This window comes from Leptinotarsa decemlineata, unplaced genomic scaffold (genome assembly GCF_025532065.1).
Source record: "Leptinotarsa decemlineata unplaced genomic scaffold, Ldec_3_MD MMD2_P_RNA_scaffold_11, whole genome shotgun sequence".
NCBI lineage: Eukaryota > Metazoa > Arthropoda > Insecta > Coleoptera > Chrysomelidae > Leptinotarsa > Leptinotarsa decemlineata.
In genome coordinates, this window is record NW_027412525.1 from 3,329,731 (window position 1) to 3,354,359 (window position 24,629).

Consider the following 24,629-nt stretch of genomic DNA (forward strand, 5'->3'; position numbering starts at 1 on the left):
AAATGATCATCTTCAAGAGGAAGATTAAACTAAATCTACATACTAATGTTGTCCTTATTTACACCATAGACACCTCTGCTAGGTACCTGCACAATGTTACCTCTAGGTAATAGACAGGTAAATCTGATAACTAAAAATATTTCAACAAGCTATATAGTAAACTAACGATTAGGTATTGGTCCACCATCAGTATTCATAATATTATTATGTTTACTTATTTCTACACTCTCATAGGCATTTAGATACCTGTTGTTGTTAACTTGTCTAACTAATGAATAAAAGTCTATGGAATGGTTTTGTTACAAAATATGATGGGCGACTGCTGATTTTTCTGATCTACCGTATTTTAGGTGTGCTAAATGTTCCTTATATATCCTAAAATAATATTTTGCATTGCAGTCCTTACATATAATTTCGTAAATTCCAGTTTTTCTGAATTCTCGACTTTGTTTTTTGGTTGTTCTAAAAGGTTGTGTAGTTTCAAATACCTTCATACTTAGTTCCTTGAAAATCTTTTCAAGTTTTGGTGTATTGATGGTATGGAACTGAGATATATTTATCTTGATTAAACATCTTGGTGCCTTTTAGAAAATCCAAAAGACAAAGTCTGGAATTCGAAAAAGTCTGGAATTTATGAAATTAAGTGTAGGAACTGCGATGCAAAATATTATGGACAGACTAAAAAGTCTATTAAAATAAGATAAGATAAGATAAGGAACACTTAGCACACCTAAAATATGGAAGACCAGAAAAATCAGCAGTCGCTCATCATGTTTTGCAACAAAATCATTTCACACACTTTAGTGTATTAAGATTAGATAGAAAAGTCAATAACAACAGGCATCTAGATGCCTGTGAGAGCTTAGCTGTCTTCAAGCATAGCCCACTGACTAATAAGAAAGTTTTTCTTCCTCATTCAGAGGAATCGGGCACATTTCGGATATGCAGTTGGTTAGTACCTCGTCCATTAGATGGAGTGACATTTTGTTGTTCGCTCCAACTTAGGAAGAGAAATTAAATACTCTGAAAGAATTCCGATTTTCAATTATGGAATATCAATGACTTTAGGTCGATGATGGCCACTATCTTGCACTGATGAGTGGCTAATGAGCCCGAAACCGGTCTGCAAGTGTGCCCGTTCCAAAATTGAAGGAAATTTTCTGTGAAGATTCCTGCACTGACGCCTGTCGGATATAATCCAACGCCTTTCGTGGTATTAGCCAGAAGAGTAATTGTTTCAACCTACTGTGTAGGTATATTCGAGACTGGCTTGAACGTTGAAAGTTCATTTTAGAATTATCAGATTTACCTAACTAGTAGATAAGTCAACATTGTGGAATTAATTTTAAGACAATTAAGACTCAGGTACCTAGCAGAAGTATCTATGGTATGAATAAGGACAACATTATATGTAGATTTAGTTTTATCTTCCTTTTGAAGATAATCACTTTATGATTGAAACACGTGTCGAGGTGTCAAAAATAAGGGTTTGGTGTTGGTATAGAACTCCAGTAATATTAAATTAGATTTCCACAAAATAAATAAGTCATCAATGTCACAAATCCAGTAATATTCATTATCCCACCAAAGGTTCCAAACAGTGAATCACAAATGTCATTTACTTGTATGTATTTTTGTTATTCGCCATCAATAACTTCTCGAAAAGGCAATTATTGATTTCATCACAGGTGTAGTTAATATCCATCGAATTTTTTTAATCCAATATTTGCACCTTTATTATACAGTTGATTTCCAATTTAAGTCCATCGGGATTCTAAAATAAGTTATAAATCGGATGTCCAACTTGGTGATCTATGAACATTTATGGAATATCCACTGGACGTCCCTTGTCCATTAATGATATCGGCTGAATATCTATAAAGTTCGTGTTCACTGAAAACGATATATTAAACTTGCCAGCAAGATTTCTCCTTTACACTTTCTACTATGGGAATATATATAGATTGAATGGGATGATGCTTCAGCATTATTTTCACCCTAGACATTCAATTAAAATGAGTTTACACATATTAGAAGCCAAAACTGTAGAACATGCATGAAGATGTTTACGACAGATAAAATTTACGTAATAACTCTGATTTGTCGATGGAATTTTCTCCAATTTGTATATAACAGTCACAAGAAAGGAGTTGGAACGCCGATTCTAATCTGGTACTTCTGAAGAAAAAGTAAATTTTTAACATTTTTTTGGAATTTTATGTAGCTAGTTTTCATGAATCGAACTAATAGAATGTTATTTTTTTGATAAACAAGTTAAATGACAATTAGTCCTTCCATTTTCTGTTGCCAGATCTCCAAAATCCGTAATTTGGTGGTATGCCTATTCTGTAGCTAGCGTCTTCAAAAGAGAAGATGTCAATGCTTACTTCTACTCGGGTTTGCCCTTTCAGAGCAGTTGAGTTCAACCAATACTCTTGAATCTTTCTCCTTTACATCTTTCAAAAGTGGGTAAGTTCACAAAGAAATTTCGGAACGTATTGTCGGACCAAACGAAATACATGTTCAACACAATGTCTGCGGTCAAAGTACTGAATGCCGAAGACTGGATAACAAACAAGCATTCCGAGAGCATGCTCGACAGAAACACCTGGTATACAAATGGGTCGAAAACCGAACATGTGACGGGAGCTGGAATTTCCTATGCAGGTATAAATCTTCATTTCAATTAGCCGCTCGGTCAGTCTTCCAGACTGAAGAGTATGGAATTCGCAAGGAACATTAATTTGAGGCGTTATATTGAAATGAGCGGATCGATATTATCACAGACTGCAGGCTGCACTTGGTGAGTGACATCGAGGCTAGTCTATGGATGATGTGAAGGACTCAGAAAACGCGGAGAGAAATGAATTGATTCTATACTGGATGCTATGACATTCAGGTATCACAGGAATGATAAATGGAAAGTGACATCCGAATAGTGACAGAAACATTTTATTGGTTGATCTGTTAGATATAGCTGGAGTGGAGATGGTCACTGAACACATCAGGAAGCTGTCTCAGAAATTCTTCAACTTGTTTCTGACGAAAAGACCGCTGACGAAGGACGTCACGGCTATTAGGAATTATCACGATCAACCCCGTAAACAAGGGCTGGTATATGATTCATTGGGTATTTTCCATGAACGGTGAGAACACGATCAAGCCTAATCCTTGAAGAAATTGGATAAGATAATTCTCCAACGGTTAACACCAGCGGGGGCGCCTCCCACTGTCCAATACTCCAAAAAAGTCCGATCTGAGCTGTATAAAGCATCAAAAGTTACTGAGGTGTGTACAGTTTTCTGGTTCACAACAGGGTTCCAAGCTTTTGAGAAGCAGCCTGCAAGTCCAGTGACATGATTGTGTAAAGACATATTGGTGTCCATTTCAACCCCCCACCAAACTTATCGAAGCAGAAAGCGGAATTCCGGTTGGGAAACAGTTATCTTTTTGAAGAAAACCGATGCCTGGATTTATGTGGCATTCAATTTAACCTGGTTAGTTCTACTCCAATTCGAAATCACTTCTAGATCCTGCTGCCGGTGAAGATGTGCATCCACATCCGACGTCCTGGAATTCAAATGGAATGACGAGACCAGTGTGCTGTCGTCAGCAAAGCGATATATTTGATTCTCCCTTTTTTCCAATAAGTCGTTCATATATATACATTAAAAAGAGGGTTGGAGACAATATGAATCCCTGGGTATGTATAATCGAGACAGAGGTTAGCCAATTTAGGAAAAATACATTTTTTCCAAACGAAATCCTCATCTTATATGCTAGATTGCCATTTTTTGTTGTCCAGATTCGATGTCTATCGGAAATATTAGAACAGTTAAAAAGTCCTGTCAGCTGTTTTCATTAATAATTGTGTTTTTTGGGCCTCCGGTTAGCGAAAGTAATTTATCTTACCTAGTCGTTTCTTATGTCTATAAAAATCGTCCGAAAACATATTACTCTCAAAAATTCATAAAGATAAGCTATATTTCAAATTCAGATGTTCAGATCAGCTGTTTATCGGTGGATTAGCGCTACCATTGTTGAAAGTTGTTGTAAATATTGAGATAAAAAAGTATCGCCCCCGGGTGGGCTCGAACCACCAACCTTTCGGTTAACAGCCGAACGCGCTAGCCGATTGCGCCACGGAGGCTCATTTTTTTAATGCTTGCACATAATGAAACAGGAAAAATCTACTTGAATCAATTTATAAATTTCGAAATGAAACCATTGCTTTTTAATAAAATACAAGTTTTTATTAGCAATATTGTGCAATAATAATTTAATAAAATATGTTACATAGGTACCTATAACACAACACAACAAAGTTTTTGTTTCGGGGTTGAAATTAGATGATTTTAATGTATTTCCACGTGTTAAAACCGAAAGTGACCATAAAAATTATATATTAGCTCTTGTTTTCAAGATATAGTATCATTATATTATATATATGTATATTGAGTTTTCAACAAATGAAATATTTCATCACCAACAGTTGGTACACATGTTTGTTTACATAACACCCCTCTCATCAGCTGTTCTTAAGTAGTAAACATAACCTATGTGAGTTTGTCAATTGTACGCACGTGGTTGCTATTGAAATTATCGTGTGAAGTTGATTTTTAAATTAATTTAAGTGCTGATCTGAAATGCCTCGAAAGTGTGTGAATTCTGTCGATAGCTTTTGCTATATATGTGGTGAAATAACATTTAAGGCTCAGAAACGTAAAATGACACCTATCGTTAAGACAGCCTATGAACATTATTTTGGTGTGAAAGTTGGGGACCAAGATAAATCATGGGCTCCTCATATATGTTGTAATTCTTGTTCCGTCATATTGCGAGAGTGGCTGAAAAATAAAAACCGGGCAATGGCTTTTGCAGTACCTATAGTTTGGCGTGAGCCTACCAATCATACAGACGACTGTTATTTCTGTTTAACTCCTCCCATTAAGCAAGGTTTATCTATGAAGAAAAGAGGAACGGTTAAATACCCTAATCTCCCATCTGCTCTTCGGCCTGTACCACACTCAGACAATTTGCCAGTCCCTTCTACTACAGCAGTGGAATCTTCTAAAACATGATGTGAAAATATCTCAGTACAGACAGCGTCAAAAAGATTTGCTTCCTTTTTTTGAGAAAAAAGAAAACCTCGTAGTTTGTTCTGATGTTAATGGTTTGATGGACTGCTTGAATTTGGATCACACTCCATCTGAATGGAGACTGTTTATAGACTCTTCAAAACTAAGCTTAAAAGCTGTACTTCTGCATAATGGAAATCAGCTACCCTCTATTCCTATAGGTCATGCAGTTCACATGAAGGAAACGTATATAAATATGAAAACACTTCTCCAATCAATCAAATATGAACAACACAAGTGGCACATCTGTGGTGATCTGAAAGTCATTGCTATACTCCTAGAAATGCAATTAGGGTTCACCAAGTACTGTTGTTTTTTGTGTCTGGGGACAGTCGGGATAGAAAATCTCACTATAAAAAAATTAACTGGCCTACACGAGACCTAAACCCTAATGAGAAAAATGTAGTTTACGAGCCTCTTGTAGGCTCCTTCCCCCATTACATATTAAGTTGGGACTAATGAAAAACTTTGTGAAGGCCATGGACCAGGAAGGACAAGCTTTTAAGTACTTGAGAGCAAAGTTTCCCAGGTTGAGTGATGCTAAAGTCAAGGAATGCATCTTTATTGGGCCTCAAATCCGTGAAATCGTAAATGATCCTGCTTTTGACATGATTTTAACAGGAAATGAAAAAAGAGCCTGGGAAGCCTTTAAGGGGGTTGTACATGGGTTTTTAGGTAACAAAAGAGATGATAACTTCACAGCATTGGTTAAAGAGCTTCTTCAAGCTTACCACCAACTTGAATGCAACATGTCCTTAAAAATTCATTTTCTTCACTCTCATCTTAATTTCTTCCCACAAAACTGTGGAGCTGTGAGTGACGAACATGGAGAAAGATTCCATCAAGACATTGCCTTAATGGAACAGAGATATCAGGGCCGTTGGAATGAAGCAATGCTTGCAGACTACTGCTGGTCTGTGTGTAGGGATGCTCCACGCTAAACGACAGCGATCTTGCAATGAATCGGATGGACTTAATTGAAATTTGGTGGTACAAACTTCTTTTATTTGTCAAAACACTAAGAATAATGTTTTTTTTTATTAATTTTGTACTTAAAATATTCTAAAAGAAACATAACGATATTGTTTTATGTACTTTCACTTTTCACGTATAGTATAACTACTCTTTAAGATTAAGTACTGTGTATCTCAAAAACCAGAGCTAATAAAAATTTTTCATTGTTATTTTCGTTTTTATCACCCCAAAATTACTAGAAATTGACTAATTTAGTGTAGGAAACATTCAAAAAATATTTTTTTGTTGTGTTGTGTAATTTATATTAATTTTCTCAAATTGTTGCGTCTGACAAAATTGATATATTAACACCGGGACATAACCGTCAAATTGTTACAAAGTTTTTTAATAATCGATTTCATTATAAGTGTCAAATTCAGTGTTTGGAACACTGAACAAATTCTAGTAAACACATGATATCCATTGGACTTCCATGAAAAGTCCATTATACAATCTATTAAACTCGTGATTTCTGGTGTCATCTCCTTTACACTCTCTACTATGGCTATGGGGATATATAAAGATGTTTATCCACGACTTTTGTATAAAAAATTTCAGGTTAGAGTAGAGTGCTCTCTGTCTGACAATAGAGATATCCTCGCTGGAGTGTCACAGGGGTCTGTGCCACGGTTGCCACAGCTACCCCGTACGGTGTAGTTCTCTACCCCTCTTGAACTCAATTTCACACTCTCGCTCCCCTCAAGTAAATCTACCCCGCTAAGATATAAAGTAAAAGAATATAAAATAAAAATTGAAAAAATGAACAAATATTAAGGTTTGATTTTGAATCTACCGCGTTACACGAGCCAAGTACCCTTGGTAACGCTGGCGTAGACTGAGTGTCTGGCGCCGCTGGCGGCGGTTCCTTGGGATGTTTCGTTGTGTCTTATTGTAAGACTCTCACACCACCGACATATTAAGGTTATGTCGATGTCTTACACCGATAGTTCCGATATTCTGTGACTGAGTACTGAGTTGCACTACAATGCTCTTCTGCTCTTCCAATGATACCGAGCGCCGTGATCATGTTCTGTGCGTGTGAAATGTTATTTGATGTTTGTGACATGACATTCGACATTTTTAGTTAAAGTTGAGAAAGTAAATGTGTAAATGTTTATGTTATGTGCAATCTCAGTCTATGATGTAAATGTACTTATATGTATAGTCGAAGTAACCGATATTGTACACTATTAAAGTTGTCGGCACCCTCAAAGGTCATAAAAACCAACACATAGAAATGAACCGGCAGCATTTCTATGTGTGGACTGTACACTTGGCGTTTCGTATTGGATAATTTTTACTAACCGAGTTTTGTGATTGGCTGAAGAGTCATAAAATTAAATTTGAAGTAATGTTACGGTGACGAATAGAATGTGAGCCGTTTAAACGTAGGAGTTTTTGATTCTTTGGGCCTATAACTTTCATTTTTCCGATGACGAATAGAAATCATGGAATGCGGCCTTTGGTTATCGCCGTCGTGTTCAGTTCAGGACCTGATCGCGATTTGAGTGTTGAAATTCGATATTGGTGCAGTTATATTCACTTGAAATTTTTGTTATCTATTTAAAATGTGGCGACTCTGGACAAGTACTAATAGTAATAACGAGTGTGATAACAACGCAGACTTTTTCCAGTGTAGTGATTCCAATAGTGATGGTGAACAACGCGAAAAAAAAACCAGGGAATAAGATTTGGATGCATTTGAATATTGAAGCACAGAGGGTATGTTTCATAGTATATAAGAATCTACATCTCAAGTTTGGTTTCGAGAGAAACAAACTATTACAAGCAACATCAGATTTGACCGAAATTCCTTTCTCATTGAAATCATAAGGAATAAATTGAATACTTCCGGCCATAAAGTGACCTGCTTTGACAAAATTCTTCAGATTTGGATAAAGCAAGTAGGATTTAGATTTAAAATAATTAACAAACGTCAAGTAGTTATGGAAAGCAGAAGAATAGTAGAATTGCGTAACAAATACTAAATATTTGGATAAAGCAAGTAGGATTTAGATTTAAAATAATTAACAAACGTCAAGTAGTTATGGAAAGCAGAAGAATAGTAGAATTGCGTAACGAATTACTAAATATAGACAAGAACAACGGCAAATTTTCTATTTAGACGAAACTTGGTATGACACTAATGACACAGTTACGAAAGGGTGGACTGATGGTTCGAGAATGTGTACGCCAAACAAGCCTGCAAATAAAGGATCGCGACTAATCATTGTGCATTGCGGAGGAAGTAAAAGATATGGAAAAAAATTGAGGACTGCAATGTTGACTATCATAAGAACATGGAAACTAATATTTTCGAGAAATGGTTTGAAAACACATCGATCCCAAATTTGGATGCAATGACATTTGACATGTTTTTGATTACGATCGTCAAATTTATCATAGAACAAAGAACGACAATCATTGGTATACATCAGTGCGTCACTGTGATTGGTGTCATCATGTGAATGTGGATCCACCCCAGTTCTACCCGGCTCTCTTTCAGGAATCTACCTCGATGAAAAAATGGCTTATGGCAACACTGGGCTGTGCTCTCTCCGGAGTTGTATTCACTTTACACCAGTGACCTTCCGAGGACCGAGCGTGTGAAGATCTCCCTGTACGCCAATGACACGGCTCTCCTCTCATCTTCCATGGGTCGGGAGCTCGGCGTCGTCTACATGCAATATGCAATGGAGCGCTGGTACCTCGATTGGAAGATCCGAGTGAATCCGGACAAGACTCAGGTGATAACCATGGGAAGATTGCTATCTTCTCCGGCCAGAAAAGTGAAAATCTCTGGAAGGGAGATTGACTGGCAAGCGCGGGTAAAGTACCTCGGCCTTCTAATAGACCGTAGGCTCACTTGGAACCCGCACATCATGTACCTCAAATCTAGGATCGAGGGTCGGACAGCTAGTTTGTACCCTCTAATCAACAGAAAATCTAAAATAAGCTTAAATAATAAAATCACCATCTACAATACGATGTTCAAGCCTGTCATCATGTATGCTTCAGGCGTCTGGGGACAAGCGGCGAAGTATAATATCTCCATTCTGGAGACATTGCAAAATAAGCTAATGAGGATGATTATGAATGCTCCTTGGTTCGTGCGGAATGAAGCCATCCGCAGAGATTTGAGGCTGCGTTCCATTCGGCAGTCCATTCAGTCGAGGAATCAGCGAGTTTTTGAAGGTGCGGAAACTCGGAAATCCGTTAGTTAGGGAAGCTATAGATTATGCTGTAGACGACGCCTCCCGATACAAAAGGACCCGACACTCTGTCGAATGAGGCCCCTACGTCCCCCGTTAAAGGACGAACGTTTGACAAAAATCAGTCAAAAGGGTAAGGGAGCTTGGCTCCAACCTGAACGAACTCAAGACGACGTGCAACTATTGTATAATGTACCCATTACACATCTGTTTGCTCGACCTTAATTAAACCCATCAATCGCAGCAGTTATTAATGAGTCATTAATCACTGTTGTCAGATACTTTCTTGATTTAGTTATATTATTATATCGTTTTGCTACAAACAAAATATCATCTTAAATTCAACCAAAAGTAAACCAAACGAATCAATGTACATATAATTCAAATGTTTCGACAAGTCACCAAAACATTGCTTCTGATGTTGATTTTATCCCTGCAATTAATTTGACCAATTGTTCATATATTACAATAACTATTTTTTGAACATATTGTCGATTCGTCATTTTACGAGTAAATAAAACTTTCAGAGAAGAGCACGAAGTATCTTTTTGCTAATAAACTCCTAACATAATTGGCAATATAATAGGTTCAAACTACTTTCATCATCAAATTAATATAATCCATATAGAACCGTCTCTAGTTTATAGGAAGTGTCGTAAACAGTTACAATTGTGTTACGCCATTCTAGAAGCCATCATTTCGCTATAAATCAAACAAAATGTGTTTATCCTCGATACAGAGACATCGACTGGGTTAAAGTACATTTCATTGCTTAGAGGGATTTGGCAATTGAAAAAGAAATTAATGTCTTCTGAAGCTACGCGGATAAGAGAGGATTACAAACAAATTCAACAGATTTTTATCTGAATACAGTTGACAATGTTTACTCTGGAATGATGAGGATTGTGTTAAGAAATACTATTCATATCATTACCATCAGAACCATTATCATAACCTACCTATAAGAAATATGACTACGGTAGTGATGGAGAGAGAGAAATAGAGAAAGAGAGAGAGAGAAAGAGTGGTACTCCTAATGCAGAACTGATAATAGGTGACGGAAGCTAATCTATCTGTCATATGTCCATGATCTGCTATTATTCAGTATATTGATGATTTAAACTTATCCACTTATGATATAGTTAGGGAATACTGTGATTCAATTTGATTTTCGTGTCTTATGTGTGTTCTTATGAAATGGCTAACCATTTCATAATTATTGTTGTGATAATTAAAAAAAACGTGTGCAACCAGCTTTCCACTGTATTTTTGATATAGTTTCACAAGAATATGCTTCATTTCCACCCATTTTAGACATAAATATATTGATCATGTGCCTGTAAGCTTTTTTATTGTCATTTTATCTCTAATTACTACCAGAAATGAATCGACAAAATTTCAGATTACCTGTAATTCAATATTCAATAGAATTTTTGTAGTTTATTAGTCTAACTCACATGTACTATTTACTTCTAAAATTTTCATATAGTCTGTTGAAGTCAACAAACCAACGTTTAATTGTTGTTTCTGTTGGAGCGGAGTCTTTATAACACTTTCCAAGCCATTGCTTCGCTTCAACGGTATTTTTCCCATAAAGAATCAGTGTAAAATTAAAACACGAAATTGCTTATGATTCGTTGTTTTGAAACTAACAAAAGGAGTGTCACTCTTAGCACAAAAATTCACAAACTTATGAGTAGAATATCATGAAATTTCAACAGCTTTCTTTTGAAGGCAGTACTGACTGAAAAAGCGGTAAATGCAATATGTTAGGTCCTATATGTTAGGTCCAATACTTACTTACGAAGACAAGCAAAACCGCTTGCCACATCTTAATGCAGTGAAATTAGTATTCATTTACCATAATTAGCTATTAGTGCATTATGAGTACTAATTCATTGTCTAAGTTGTAGAATTACAGTATGTTTATTGATTGTATTTCTTAAGTGATACTTAGTTATTAAATAAATTATCTGCCTAAACATTTATTTGAATCCAGTATTCGGCTGGATAGTATTTAGGCCGCCGGATATCCGTATCATCTCTGGTTTTAGGCATCAAATTTTGAAAAATTAAAATACAGAATGGTTCACATTGTTTCGATTCCCCACAGGCACTATTTGAGTACCAAAAGAAAATTATTTTGTGGAATGGCGGTATGTTCACATTTATTTTGGATTAAAAAAATGAAGAAAAAACGTTTTGTTTATATAACTAGTCGAACAGATAATTTTGTCTTTCAAAAAAAGAGCTGACAATATTATAGGATATACAGTGTGTCTGCAAAGTATGGAATAAATTCGGTATTTCCAAAGCCATAGGTCATTTTACAAAAACCAGAAATACGTCGATTTTTTATTTTAATATTCTACATTTACCAACGAAATTTCATTATACAGGGTGATCCATATTAATGTGATAACGTCATCGGTAATTTGTTTTAAATGCAACACCCTGTATTTGGTATCAGTTTTAGATAATCCGTAACGAGCTGATTCCGAAAAGGTATGATACCTACTTGGGGTCTAACGGTCAGAATTTGAAAGATGTGCGCTTAAAAATAAATTTTATTGATATCTAATAAAAGTAGAAATTAATGAATTATTTTATATTATTTTCTAACGTTCAATTTAACAATGGGAAAGTAATCCAGTAATGAATACATAACTTTATTTTAAATGTTCAAACTGTTGTCCTTGCTGTAGTTGACAGTAACCGTGCAAACAAGTATTTCTTATTAATTTCAAAAAACTAGGCGGCTAGTTTTTTTTGTTACTGTGGAATGTCATTGTTTTGATTGACGTTCAGTAACTGTTAAATAGGAGAGTAGTTGTATTAATTCGTGAATTTTCTGTAGTATTGCTTCGAATTAATTCGAAGTAGTAATGAATTTAAGTATAGAGCAAAGAATTGAAATAATTATGATGATTAGCTATGGAGACAGGTCGCGAACTCAAATGGAAATGTGAAACTTATTTAATGAACAATATCCAGAAAGACGCATAACGCAGTCAGCAGTAAGTAAGATTGAAAAGAAATTTTGAGAAACTGGTACAGTTGAAAATGCACGTAAATCAGGTCGTCCTTCTGTAAATAATGATATAAAACTAGATGTTCTACTTGCTTTTGAAGAAGATGTGCACACTTCTGTTCGTAAGGTTAGTCGTGATTTCGATGTCAGTAAAACAAGTGTACACAAAGTATTGAAATTGGAGAAATGACATCCCTTTAAAATCGAACTCTACAGGAATTAAACGAGAATGATTCAGATAGAAGAATAGAATTTTGTGAAACCATGATGGATAACTGTCGCCGAGACCGTCTCCTCGTGAAAAATATATTTTTTTCTGATGCAGCCACTTTTACATTAAATGGTGGGGTCAACCGTCAGAATTGTAGGTACTGGGCCAAAGAAAACCTCCACTGGATGCGTTAGCATCATAGACAATACCCGCAAAAGGTAAATGTATGGGTTGGCATTGTAAGAAAAAGGATCATCGGACCCTACTTTTTCGACGGTACTTTAGACGGGCCAACATACCTTCAGTTTTTAAGGGGATATCTCGTACCTACTCTAATTAATTTATTTCCCAGTAGAATTAATTCTCGAAGTTTTGATGAAAGTTTATGGTTTCAACAGGATGGTGCGCCTCCACATTATGCTGCAGATGTTCGAAGGTATCTCGACCAAATGTTACGAACCGATGGATTGGTAGACGTGGACATATTGAATGGCCAACGAGGTCGCCAGACTTAAATCCGTTGGATTAGTTTATGTGTTGCATTAAAAAAATTACCGATGACGTCATCACATTAATATGAATCACCCTGTATAATGAAATTTTGTTGTAAAATGTAGAATATTGAAATTAAAAATCGACGTGTTTCGAATTTCTGTTAAACGACCTTTGGTGTTGGAAATATCGAATTTATTCCATACTTTGCGGACACACTGTATAGTTGTCCAATGGAAAAGTTCATCTGCTTTCTGCTTTTCCATCATTAAACAAAACATGTAGGAAACTTCCAAAACAACTGACATGAAAAACTCTTTATGAAGATATATTGTAGATTATACAAAAATGTTTCTTTCATATACGAAGTGAAAGAAAATACCAGTTGCAGTGCTTTCAAAAGATTTACTACATGGTACATAATAATCTTCAATGGTGTACTTCGAAGTTTCTGGACAAAAATTTACCCTTTTCAATTTTAAATACTTTCGAAGTTTCAGAGACCTGAATATGGTTTGGTCTTGATAATATAAAATCATCGAAATATATTGATTTGACGAAGTACTTATCGGAGTGAACTAGAAGTTTACCTTTTCTACACCTTTATAAATATTTCCATGACTAATTTTAATAAATTTTTCACATAGTGGAAGATAAGTAGTCCCAGAAAAGATTAATAATACAGAATCTACACAATGTGCATCAATTCTAAAACCGATTACCAACCAGAGATATTTACAAACATTTCGAAATGTGTGACTCGACGATACTACAATCAACGCCCCCATACATGGACATAATTCCAAAACGCCATACAATATAACGACGTGTTATCTCCACAAAACAGATTTGCGTTCAACCGCGATAAGTATGGAGAATTCAAAAACCAGCATTAATCAGGAAAGGTTCTTTCTGACTTCACATGAAAAATTCTGAAGGGGGAATGTGTTTTTCATTATGTAAAATAACGAAAAAGGAAGTTGTTTGGAAATTTATAAACAGAAATTCAAGACTTTTCGTTCACTTAATGATGTATTGTAATGCTAGTATATAATAATATTAGTCCTGTTCGATTGATGACCTATTTATTTTGTAAAAATTCATATTGAATATAGAGTAAAAAAAAATTACTTTTGTCTAGTATCTACTAACTTTATTATTTGTTACGACCGGTTTCTGTTCATTATACCATTTTCAATTAATAAATACATCAAGTCAATTACTTAATTATACACTGTTAACGTCAGGTACTTGTGATAGGTACCGGTAATAACAAATGTTAAACAAATTTTATTTATTTTAGTTTAATCTTCCTCTTGAAGATGATCACTTGGTGATTGAAACACGTGTCGAGGTGTTAAAATAACTGTTTGGTTTTGGGACTAAACTCCAGTAATATCATTTACAACGCCAAAGGTTCCAAACAGTGCATCACAAGTAACGAATGTTACCTCAATAATCAATAATAAAACTACAATAACTAATTATGATTTCAGATAACAGATTTCCGTGACTAGTAGATAAGGCACTATTGCGAAATTAATTTTAAGACAATAAGACACAGGTACCTAGCAAAGGTTTCCATGGTATGAATAAGGACAATATTCGAGGTGTTGAAAATAACGGTTTCGTGTTGGGATAAAACTCTACACCAAAAGTTCCAAACAGTGCATCACAAGTATAAATTAATGAGTTCGATTCATTTCAAAATTTATTTTCTTCGAAGTACAAGTAAATGAGATCTTGTTTTAAAAATGTTATTTTGCTATTAACTCATTTTTCATTTACCACTGGACATATTTTTTAGTCAGTTTAATTCACTGTATGCGTTATTGTTGCATGACCGGTCAATACAACATTTGGTCGAGCACCGCCAAACTAACTTTAGCTGAGTTATAACTTTTTAAAATGCCACTTCCATTGTCTAGTACGATACGAGTATAAATTGATTTGAAATCCCTCAAAGAATCTTAAAAAATTAAAAAGATTTGCAGAAAAAGTAAGAATTATATTAAGCAAACAAACTGCGCGGACTGCGATTCCAAGAATTGCATTTACTGGATACCCTGCGAGTGCACAGAATCATACATCGGTGAAACTAAAAGGCCATTGAAAGTTACCATTGCTGAGCATAAGAAACACACACAGCGAGGGTGAACCAGCCAATCGGGATTAGCAGAGCGTGTTTGGACTCCTTAACATGACATCAAGTGGTCTCAAGCTGAAATCATCCACAAGAAGAAACACTGGTTTAGGAGAAAATTCAAAGAAGCCGCATATATGTTGTCCAACAATGCATTTAGCCAAGCTAGCGTAGAGATACGCAATATATGGAAACCCATAATCAAGAGGAACACGACCAACTCTCGCCAAACGGTCAGCTCCCGGTAAAACCGATGAACATCTTTTCATCAGTTCGGACTTCCACTGTCTAATATAATATAAATTGATAACCCTGAAAAAAAAATCAAAAAGATTAACCGAAAATAACAATTTTATTAAACAAAAAACTTAAATTACAAAGAAATAACATACAACAACAACCAAACAAATGAAAATTGAAATATTAATAAAAGCTGAAAAAATTTAAAAATTAAAAATATTATTAACAAAAAATCAAAAAAATTAAAAGGTTTCAAACCAAGTTATGTCACAACGTTTCGATTGTTAGTATCCACAATCGTCTTAGGGTGATAACTGGCCTTATTCCTCCGAGATCTGACTATTTATAGGTCATTCGAGTGCTTTCAGCTATCCCCTCTTCCCTGTTTCCGCTTCTTGAGTGAATGCGTTGTTGGACAACATATACGCGGCTTCTTTGAAATTTCTCCTAAACCAGTATTTCTCTTTGTGGATGATTTCAGCTTGAGCCCACTTGATGTTGTGTTGATGAGTCCAAACATGCTCTGCTATTCCGGATTTGCTGGTTTCTCCTCGCTGTGTGTGTTTCTTGTGCTCAGCAATGCGAACTTCCGAAGGCCTCTTAGTTTCACCGATATATGATTCTCCACACTCGCAGGGTATCCGGTAAATGCAATTCTTGGAATCGCAGTCCGCGTTTGGTGGCCTGGTTTTCGTGAGGCTGCTACGGATAGTGTTCCCAGATCTGAAGCAGGTCCTGATGTTATACTTGGACCCAATCCTTCTTATCCTTTCCGATAATCCTCTGATGTAGGGAAGTACAAGTACTGATTGTGGCGGCTTCTCTTCCTTGTGGAGTTCTTGCTGTCTTCTAGCTAAGGCCAGTTCTACCATCACTTTGGAGTAACCATTCCGTTGAAGGTCATTTTTGATGATGCCTAATTCCTTTTCGAGACCTTCCTTTGTATTACAGAGCCCAAAAGCACGATCCAGTAGAGTCTTGATGATTCCTCTCTTAGTCGATTGATGGTGGTTGGATTTCTGGTTCAGATACTGTCTTGTGTGAGTGGGTTTTCGATATACGGATGTTTCCCTTTACCCACTCGCACAGGACAGTATATGAACCAGAAATCCAACCACCATCAATCGACTAAGAGAGGAATCATCAAGACTCTACTGGATCGTGCTTTTGGGCTCTGTAATACAAAGGAAGGTCTCGAAAAGGAATTAGGCATCATCAAAAATGACCTTCAACGGAGTGGTTACTCCAATGTGATGGTAGAACTGGCCTTAGCTAGAAGACAGCAAGAACTCCACAAGGAAGAGAAGCCGCCACAACCAGTACTTGTACTGGATTATGTACTTGTACAGAGGATTATCGGAAAGGATAAGACGGATTGGGTCCAAGTATAACATCAGGACCTGTTTCAGATCTGGGAATACTATCCGTAGCAGCCTCACGAAAACCAGGCCACCAAACGTGGACTGCGATTCCAAGAATTGCATTTACCGGATACCCTGCCAGTGCGGAGAATCATACATCGGTGAAACTAAGAGGCTATTGAAAGTTCGCATTGCTGATCACAAGAAAGACACATAGCGAGGAGAAACCAGCAAATCCGGAATAGCAGAGCATGTTTGGACTCATCAACACAACATCAAGTGGGCTCAAGCTGAAATCACCCACAAAGAGAAACAACACTGATTTAGGAGAAAATTCAAAGAAGCCGCGTTAATTGTCCAACAACGCATTTAGTTAAGCTAGCGTAGAGATACGTAACATATGGAAACCTCTAATCAAGCGAAAAACGACCAACTCCCGCCAAACGGTCATCCCATGCCAAAACCAATGAAGCGGAAAGAGGGAAGAGGGTATAGGTGAAAGCACTCGAATAACCTATAAATAGTCAGATCTCGGAGGAATAAGTCCAGTTATCACCTGAAGATGATTGTGGATACTAACAATCGAAACGTTGTGACTGACATAACTTGGTTTGAAATCTTTCAATTTTTTCATTTTTTGTTAATAATATTTTTAATTTTTAAATTTCTTGTTTTTTTGTTTAATAAAATTGTTATTTTCGGGTAATCTTTTTGATATTTTTTTCAGGGTTATCAAATCAATTTATATTATATTAGACAATGGAGTTCGAACTGATGAAATACACCAGAAAACATTGTCAACCACCTTCAAACAAACGATGAACATCTCGTGTTAATAGTTCAATTTTTTTATTGTTACTTGTATTTTATTTCATTTGATTTCAGGTTTTTTTTTGCTTAGTATAATTGTTATTTTTCTGCTAATGTTTTCAATTTTTTATAGATTCTTTCAGGTATTTCAAATCAATTTATATCATATCAGACAATAGAAGTCCGAACTAATGAAATACAAATGCAAACATTGTCAGCCACCTCCAAACAAATCTTTAAAATTGATATGGCAGTCATCTTTTTAGCGCCGCTTTGAATATTTTTTCGTTTCAAATGCATATCATGAAGTGCATAAATAGTCTACCATCTTTGGGTGTCCGCCATATTGGAGTTGAAAAGAAATTTGTTTTTTCGTATTGGTCGATCCGCCAAATTGGATTTAGAGTGATGTCAATTTATTTTTCTTATTCTTTCTCAGCAAAATTTTTCATTTTGTACCCATATCATAAGAAGGCATAAAAAATAACTAATCCGCCATTTCAGGCGGTCCGCCATATTGGATGAAGAGTGAGGTCACTTGTCATCCAAATTAAACGTATATGAAAAATTTCATCTCAATCGATTGGAAATAACATAAAAACTTGTTACTTGTAAAAAAGATAATTTCTCGAAATTAATCTCTACACAAAATACTTTTTATTCGAGTAAATTGTGCTTAAGTCAACTACAGATTTTTCTGTCTGACGTGTCGTCTACAACCGCGGTAGACATTATCAAAGGCGATAAAGTAACGGATGATGTGCGTCACAGCAGCTATTATAATAGTTATTCTGTATGAAGGAAAACTTTTTCAACCAGAGGTGAAAAATAGTTGCAATTTTGTGTTATAGTGTTTCATTTCTCTTCCCTTAAGATTCCACGCAGATGAAGTCGCGGGCAGAAAAAATAGTATGCTAGAGACTTTCCGTCTTCGGAACTGCGCAAATCATTTTCAATCTTCTTCATTATTATCATGTCACACGCCATGTCAATAATTCCCAGCTGTCCATTCCGTAATATTCAGTGCGTTATACAAAATCAATTCATGTGTTTTGCAATGAACGTTATCAAATCGAAATTATATATTTTGATCAGTCGGAGGTAAATTGAATTTCTATTTTTAGCTGAAAATGAAAACTTCCCGCGGTATTTTCAATTGTGAGCAGACATGGAACGTTTTAGCGCACATTCCGTTGAAGTTAAATGTCAAACGTTTAATTTATCTGAATTTGCCTTTCATGAACATTTCTGTATGAAAATTAGTTTCGCCCATGTGCAAATCTATAATGGGACTGCTAATAAATTTGAACACATTTTTCAGAGAAGAAACTTTCACTGTAGTTCTCACAAATTTCATTAGGCATTGTGAGGTTCAGTCTCACATGGCTCTTTACTAACTTTGTAGTTGTAGACTAACAAACGGTACAATTTTTTTTGTCCAGAGCAACACAATTTTTTTTTGATGAAAAGTAGTTTGAGACTGATTTTATTAACACGCTTTTATTAGCTTCACCTGTATGTATGTATGTATGTATGTTTGTTTGTAACTCTCTAGCTCGGGATCTGTATTTGACAGAATTATCGACATTATGCTTGATCTATTCGCGGGCAGATGGCGCTGTACGTAACCTCCTTAATATAATTCGAACTCATTTTACATGTATTTCTTCATTTGAAAAAAGTATTTTTTTTTATTAACACGCGCGCCTGCAACCTTAGTAGCTGATTTTCAGGCTGCCTCTCTGGAATCGGAAAATATCAATGGTCATTTTTCTAAACAATATACGGCTGATTGATCCCAAAGTTTTCAGTTTTCCAATTCATATTTATTAATGAAGTATCTTCTTTGGTTTAATTAAGTCAGCTATAAACTTGTATGAACCTTTATTTGACACCCTGAAACTTGTCTTAAAACCGACTTATCGTAGGGTGTCTGCGACTACAGATATTCCAAGGTAAAAGGTGAAAAAATTGATAAAATTAAATAGGTTAGCTAAGGAAAAAACAAATATATTAAGCAAAAGTGCTGAAATTACAATGAAATAAAATAAAAGCAACAATTGAAAATTGAAGAATCGATAAGAAATTAAAATTAGAATTGAGAGATTTCAAGCCAAGTTACTTCACGATGTTTCGATTGTTAGAATCCACAATCGGGATAGTTGAAAGCACTCGAATGACCTATAAATAGTAGTGTCCGACCGAAACTGGTTTTTACGACTGAAATCGAAACCGAAAACGAATTTCGGCAACGGCCTCAGTTTCGGCCGAAACCTAATCCGAAACTTCCTTACAATGATTATGTTTTGAGGGAGAAATAAAGAAAAGGTTATTTTAATCAGTTAGTCTTTGTTTTTTATATTTAAATCACAACGTTATGCAGTCTTACATTTCTACTTATTGATAATCAACATAAACCCTTATTTAAAAAAATAATAATTGCACCTTAAAAATACTTAAAATAGGTAAGGTTGTTTATTTGACTAGGTGTAGATCCTTCTTTTGAATATTATTAATGGGTTTTCAAAAATATTAAACATAAAATTACTTATTTGAGTTGTTACCTAATATACCTTGTATGAAATTTAACGAGCCGAGCATTACCGATCACAGCGCGGGAACTCCCGAATGCAGTTTCGGTTTCGGTCGTAGTTTCGGCAGGTTAGCCGCCGAAACCGAAACTAAATCGAAACCCCGTTTTTTTGCCGAAACTCGAACGAAACCGAAATCGAACTTTCGGTCGGACACTAATAAATAGTTATCTCTCGGAGGAATAAGTCCAGTCATCACCCGAAGACGATTGTGGATACCAGCAATCGAAAAGTCGTGAAGTAACTGGGCTAGAAATCTATAAATTTCAATTTTCATTTCTTATTGATGGTTCAATTTTTAATTGATGCTCGTATTTTATTTCATGGTAATTTCAGTTTATTTGCTTAATATATTTGTTATTTTTTTGGGTAATCTTTTTATTTTATTTCATTAATTCTTTCAGAGATTTCAAATCATTTTATATCATATTAGACAATGGAAGTCCAAACTAATGAAATGCACCCCCATGAAACATTGTCAACCACCTTTGAACAAAGTTCAAAAAATCATTTTTTACACATTTAATGCAAATATCTCGTTTCCCATGGGTTTTATACTATTTGTATTAATTACAAATCTTATAGAGGATTGAATTTTCTGCAACTTTTGTTGAAACATTTTTTTCATATCTGGAACCATTTTCATGATAGACGGCGGAGCACGTGCAGTGTTAACTATTCAGAGTATCATTGGAGGTCAACCTGTAATCCCTTTTAGAAACACGCCACATACAGTACACAAATTATTGATGAATATGTAATTCCAAATAGTTTGCATATTTTATCGACTATTACCTTATAATCAATATTTTTTTTCAATGATTCAGTATCTATTAATTTAATAACACTTACCTACTCGTGTAATTATAAATTTATTAAGGAAAATAGTTTAATAATAAGTTAGTTTTTAATTAATGTTTTTATTGGAAAATACCATTTCATACATCATGAACGTTGAAATTCAAAAAATTTAATAACAATAAAAACTAGAAGTTCTAATTTCAATATTCTTGTTCATCATCATCATTGCCTTCCAATCCCTGTAAAATTTCAGTGATTGCGTGAGGAAAGAATATGTTTTTTTAAAACGAGGATATTTATCACAACTTATGGAATACTATATTTCATTTTTTACATTGTTTTGCAAAATTTTTTAGGAAAATTTCTTGATTATGAGATAGGGTAAGCCCTAAAGTGTTTTATGGCGAAACATCGCCATAAAACGAATGTTTCGCATACAAACTGAGTAGAGAAAAGTGTTTTTTTGTATAATTCAGTGTTTATTTTAAAGTATTTGTTTCGAAAGAAATTTTCTTTCATGCAATTCAGTGTTTATATGAAAGTAGCTGTTTAAGCTGGGCTTTCTCTTCCAGTTTGTGTCTTAAACTTACTTCTCAGCATGATCTTCACTTCTGTGTATAGAGTTACTTCTTTTAAAGTTGATTGCTTCCTTCCTTTCTTTGGAAGATTCCTCAATTTTTTTATAGAAAGCCAAAAAATTTCTGTCCCAAATAAATCTACATCTTCTTCTATTATAACAGCAGTTTTTTACCGGTTAGATTCTCCAATAGTTGTTTCAATAATAAGAACATCAGTGTCATATCTTACTGATTTCAATGATGATGTACTTACTCAATTATCTTCTATTCAAAATGTAATTAAATTATTTTTCTTCATACCTTTGTAATTACACGAATAGATACGTAATGAAAAGATACAGAGTTGTTAAAAAAAATATAATTACAACCTAATAGTTAATGAAAACGGCAAATTATTTAAAATGAACTTTATGAACTTTACAGGGCATGTTTTCAAAAAGGAACTACAGGTTGATCTCTAATCAGAATAGACCAGGAAACTAAAGAAAATTTGATAAAATGGTTATGTATGAGGTAAGTTAGACATTGTATCCTTCTCAATAAAAATTAATAATTTGCAGATGAACATGAACCCAAGAAAATCTACACGTCAAATTTTCTCCGAAATGAATATTTGTCCTACAAGTGCTTGGAGATATCTCAAAAAAGCGGTATAAAATGTTACAAAATACACATATCTCAAAAATTGCATCCAGGTGATCCCGAGAAGCGATTAGAATTTTGTAATTGGCTAATAAGAAGACCTGATTTTTCTGTTTTCCTGGAAAATGTAATTTGGAGAGATGAAAGCACTTTTACGAATTGTGGAGCATTAACAACCCCAGGCAGTTCCAAGAAATTCGACCTCGAGTGCGATTTAATATTAACGTGTGGACAGGAATTTACAAAGATAGAATTTTGGGTCCTCACTTATTTGACGGAATTCTGAACGGAGGAACCTATCACCAGTTTTTAATGTCGATTTTCGAAGACTATGATCTACTTTTGGCTAACTAGAATAACATCTGGTTTCAACATGATGGTGCTCCACCGCACACTACCAGACGAGTATCTAATTACCTGACTGAAAGATTCGGTGATAAATGGATATGGAATAATGGACCGGTGAGGTGGCCAGCAAGGTCTCCAGACTTAAGTGTTATGGATACATTCTTATGGGGTACACTGAAAAATAGAGTTTATGGTCAGAGGGAATATTCAAATATTGAGAACCTTCAACACAGCACTGTTACAGAGTTCGGAAAATTGAGGAGGAGGGAAATTAATCGTGCAGTAAATAATATTCGAAGAAGGGCACAGTTGTGTTTTCATGAACAACAACATTGAAAAAATAATTTGTCGACCTTTGACCTTGGAATATCTGTAGTCACGGACAAGTTTTAGGGTATCAAAATAAAGGTTATTACAAGTTTATAGCTGACTATATCTTTCATTCCGAAATACTTGTCCTCATTTGACTAATATTCCTGGATTATAGCAAACTTATATCGAATGAATGTTTTTCTTCTTTCAAAAGTATCCTCTTCATTTGTTCTTGGAGAAGTAGATAGACCACAATGTTTTTTATGTATTCTAACTGTCAATAGAATCAGTCAAAATGAAAGGAAAAAGCATTCATTGCAAACTAAAAATATAATAATAATATTTTTTCTTCCAACTCCACACGCGGATTTTTTATGATAGTTATAAATCACTTTTCTCTGTGTTTGCCTAATATTTTCCGTAATACCAACAATATCAATAAACTTCAATGTGTTTTTATGAATTTTTCTTGTACAATAAATAGAAATATTGAGTCCTTTCAAACGTATCACAATTTTTGTTCTCATTTTTTTCATTTTTCAACTCTCCAATTGTTATTCAGATCAAAAAATTACATATAGAGTCATCAATATTTATCTCAACACTTTTTCTTCTTGGATTTCTTCATTTTATGCCAAAGCTCCCTCAGATAGATTATTATTTGCAATAGCTGGTGATTGGTGGGATTCGCTTTTTTTCAGAAATTCTTGTAGACCAACTGTAGTAGGTCTAACATTGCCACAAGATGGTGTTAATAACAGTAAATACCTAATGAAAGGCAAATACTGCCTTTCAAATGTGGTGGTTTATAGAATAGTAGCCACAATCAAAATAGTGTCATGTGCACTTGTTTACTTTAGGTGTTTTTCTCGTTATTCCGGTACCGAAAGTGCTAACTTTACAGTAACTTTCCTTTACAATGTAACCCATTCTGAAAATATAAGCCTTTAGAAAACTCCTTCACATTTTCGATGCCAGCTCTTGCACTTAAATCTTCGATTCATGAAAAATAGATGTGTTTATGTCAAATGATTCTCTGTGGATGACAGAATACAATTCCATTCAGACTTAACAGTCTCAATTAGATTTCCGATGGAGCGAACTTCCAGTAATACAGAATGCGGATAGAAGGAAATGTTCAAATTAGGTGGTAACCTAATTTGTTATACTAGACGACTAAAGCAGTCAAATTCAATTTGATAACTACAATTGAATTCAAGTAAGGACATCGGTGGCGTCGTTTACGATGCGAAAGAGAAAATGAGAAAAAGTTTGCGATACTCCTGGGAAATTTCCTGATCGACGCGTCGTGAACTGTGGTTCCAAAGTGCAGGCGAAGGAGGATATATTTATTACGACATACACATATACAGGGTCGAGCAAAAAACTCGTCAAAACCTCCTGCCTTTTTTTCCTCAAGAATATTTTTATTAATATTCATGCTGAAACATCGTAAGTCTTCGTTAATTTTTTACAAATATATAAATTGTGATTCATGTGAAAATTTCTACGCAATGTAAAACTAGAGTACTGCAACATACATACATCAGATATTAAACTCATCTTTACTGAATCAGAGAATCGAAAAATTACGAAGATGAACCCGTCCTACACTAATGGCCTAAAAGAAACACATAAATGGTAAGAAAACTAGGAACACGGCTTAACAAGTCGTTCAAAAATATCACCAATTTCGTTCCACGTC

The 24,629-nt window shown here is 35.0% G+C and overlaps 1 protein-coding gene and 1 non-coding gene across 12 annotated transcripts in view; both read right to left on the reverse strand.

Annotated features, from left to right (window-relative positions):
• The window catches only part of CaMKII (Calcium/calmodulin-dependent protein kinase II), a 330,306-nt gene that overhangs the window by 256,282 nt on the left and 49,395 nt on the right, over nt 1–24,629 (reverse strand). The gene's annotated exons all lie outside the window — the stretch shown is intronic.
• On the reverse strand, nt 4,077–4,150 carry TRNAN-GUU (transfer RNA asparagine (anticodon GUU)). Its single transcript has one exon. It is a non-coding gene; the product is annotated as a tRNA-Asn (tRNA).